Here is a 3,491-nt window from a genome sequence, read left to right on the forward strand (position 1 = left end):
CCTTGAGAGCATCTTTTAGTACTACTATGCCCTATGATTAAAATTAATGGAAAAATGCAACAACCCAATCCAAGCAGGACTACCAATGACTTGGAAACTTCAGGAATGAAGGTTTGGGTCACCTGACCAGGCACAGAATAATGGCTTGCCAGCTGAGGTGTTTGCTGAGGGTAAAGAGAACACGGAATGGGTATTGGAAGAAGGTAGTGATAAATATGAACTAAGACCAAGTGATCTATTACAGAAACAAGGACTGTGATGGTATGATTATTTCTTCCTTGCTTCATAATTAGTGTCTATGTATTTATACATAAATCAAACATCTTCATCTTCCTTTTTATTTTATCCTCTTTATCATATGACATAAGCTGTTTTGTTTATGTTATAGTATATAAGTTGTAGGATATCAAGTTTAAGAGTGAATATTACCCAAGAACTTGTACCCTTTTCTAGGAAAGATTTAATGCATTTCTGCTTTTACACAGGACAGTTGAGTGTTGTTAGGTGAAGAAAACATGTGATACAGTTTTCTACTTAGAGATTAAGTATGGTTTAAGGTGATGGGCATAGCTGCCAAGTTGACAAGGTGTGGACTGTGACAGTCAGGTCCGTGTGTCATCTTGGCCAGGTGGTGGTGCCCAGTTGTCTGCTTGGTCAAGTGCTGGCCTGTCTGTTGCTGTGAGGACAGTTCACGGATTTAAATCATGAGCATGTTGGTTGCATCCACAGCTGATTGCATTTGTCATCAGCCAAGGGGAGTGTCTTCTTCAATGAGTGATGCTCAGTCTAATCTCTGGAAGGCTTTTAAGGAGGATTCAGAAGAGACAGGCTCTCTTCCTGCTTCAGCCAGCCACCCGCTCCTCAGAATTCATTCAGGACCTTCATTGGAGCTGCCAGTTCTGGGCCTGCCCTACAGATCTTGGACTCTTCTATCTCCATGGTTGTGTGAGGCAATTTTTAAAATTTTATAGTTACAGATAAATTTTATAGTTATAACCAACTATAAATTTCATAGTTACAATTTTATAAATTTTATAGTTACAGATAAATCTTATAGTTATAGATAAATTTTATAGTTACAATCTCCTGTTGATCCTAGCTAATACAATACCCAAGCATATTTCTGAGTTTTTATATTTTTTATATTTCTTTTTTTATATTTCTTTTTTTATATTTCTTTAGTATTCTCAGATTTTGCCTGTGACTTTTCTCATGCCTATCATTTTTAGAACAATCTTAACATTGTAAAACAAATTATATGAAAGGGGATTTCCAAACAAAATCACTCATCAAATGAATTGTTACCACTTTGTTCATATTGAGATATAAATGGAATGTATAACTCTAGAAAATATAGAGTAGACATTTTATTTATGTCAATGTAAAATATTTTAGAATGGCCCCCAAATATACATTATATTAAATTATAGTAGTATTAGGTATATTTCCATATGAGTTGATTAGATTGCCATTATGTCCTCTAGCTTTTGAAATTTCACGTGATATTTTTTACTTGGTTTAATAAAATAGATATTACAAAATACAACCAAAATAACAACAGAAAAATCAAAATAGTATTGAAATTACCTAACTATTTATCTCCTTTTGTCACTTCAACTAGACTAAATCCCTTAGTGACAGAGACTATGCTTTGCTTTGTCTATTCTCGCTGTGTAAAATGAAGACTGGAATATTGAAATTTGCAATACGGATCCAATTATTAATAGAAGAACTGAAATTCAAGTGGCATCAGAAATATATTTTGATTATGGGTCAATAGCTTATGACGACATTGCAATAAAATAATTTACAGATTATTATAAATTGGAAAGTAGACAATAAGTGAGTAAATAATTTTAAATTGAGAAATTGCATGTTTATGCTATTAGTAATATTTTTCAAGGGTATTTTCATCAAAATAAAGGAATATGAGAAACAAACTAATAACACTTGAGTCAACTTGGAGAATTCAGGAATTTTTCCCCCATAACTACGTTATTGTACGCTGTGAATATATTTGTATTTATGTTCATATTTTCTCATAAATGACTCAGAAATTCTCAGAATGTCATTTTTTTCTATTTATATTTCACTATCTTAGAAATACAAATCATTTTTAATTAGTTATAACTGGTGATTATTTCAGATATTTTCATTTGCTCTGTAATTGGAGAAGCTAAGATGTATGAATAAATTTAAGAAGAAACACTATGATTTATTTTTCTCTAGGCATTCTCCATGAACCAGAGTCAGAGTTCTTAAAACGTTAACTAAGTAGCACACTAAAGAAAGTTCATTCTTACTATATTCTCAGAATACATTTGGTAAATGTCTGGTTGTTTCTGTAGTACTTTACACAGGACTTACAGTTTTAATTCTAAGGATGTACTGCTTTGAAATAAATATAATGTTGATAAAGGAAAGAGGATAAATAAAATGTCAATACCACCAAGTATTAGTTCATATAGGGTATGTCAAAGGAAAGTGGAAAAATATCAAAAGTATTTAAATCTTTACAAAAAAAATCTGATTGACCTAAATCTCAATAAAGAGGATGAAGTCTATTACGGGCCAAATAAAACTAAATGAATATATATAATACTAAATATTGAAGAAGTATAAGAAGAAATTAATTCAAGCTGATATGTGGAGACAAAATCAAGTACCACAAATTCACACCACACTTAAGTACTGATGTTTTTATAAATTGGGAATTGAAATTACAGACATATGGATAAGTTAACAAGAGTAATCAACAATTGCCATTTCAATAAAACAGCATTTTATTGATTATTGAACACTTTGAATTTAGAAAAAAGTTGCATTAATCATTAACGAAACTCTGAGTAATAGAAATTGGTTACAACAACAATGAATGCTTAAACCACAATGCAAATTAGTCCTTGAAATTATCTACAAAATTGGTCTTAAAATAATATGTCCTCCATCTTATTACAGTTATTTCCTTTGTTCTCTTTTTTCTTTAGGGACCTTTTGGTATTGAATAAAACAGGTGCCTAACCTTTTTCTGCTTTAGTAATAGTTTTGCATTCTGGTGTCTATTTTAATAGTGAAGATTGCTTTATTCAATGTTGAACGTGAGACCCATAATTTATTTTCTAGTGGAATTTCAATAGGAGTATTCTCTAGTTCTGCTTATTATAGAATGCTGTAGTATGCTAGATTGTAATGTAACTTGTCTTGAAGATTTTTCAAAATTGCTTTGAATTAATACCCATGGAACTTCTCAGATATAAATATTCTAAATTTGTACACATTAATAATACTATATAATTAGGGATATTTCATTTTAATGGATCTTCTTAAGAAAGAAATCTAGATAATGTTATGCATACAGAGAAAACCTGAAAAAGTTCAATTAGAAGACTATAGCTATATTATTATTTTCAGAACTTCTATTCAGAGAAATTCAGAGTGGTCTTTAAAGTATGTGCCTTTCTAAATTGTGGTTGCAATTTTATTTTTTCTCC

Source organism: Tamandua tetradactyla, chromosome 22 (genome assembly GCF_023851605.1).
Source record: "Tamandua tetradactyla isolate mTamTet1 chromosome 22, mTamTet1.pri, whole genome shotgun sequence".
Classification (NCBI taxonomy): domain Eukaryota; kingdom Metazoa; phylum Chordata; class Mammalia; order Pilosa; family Myrmecophagidae; genus Tamandua; species Tamandua tetradactyla.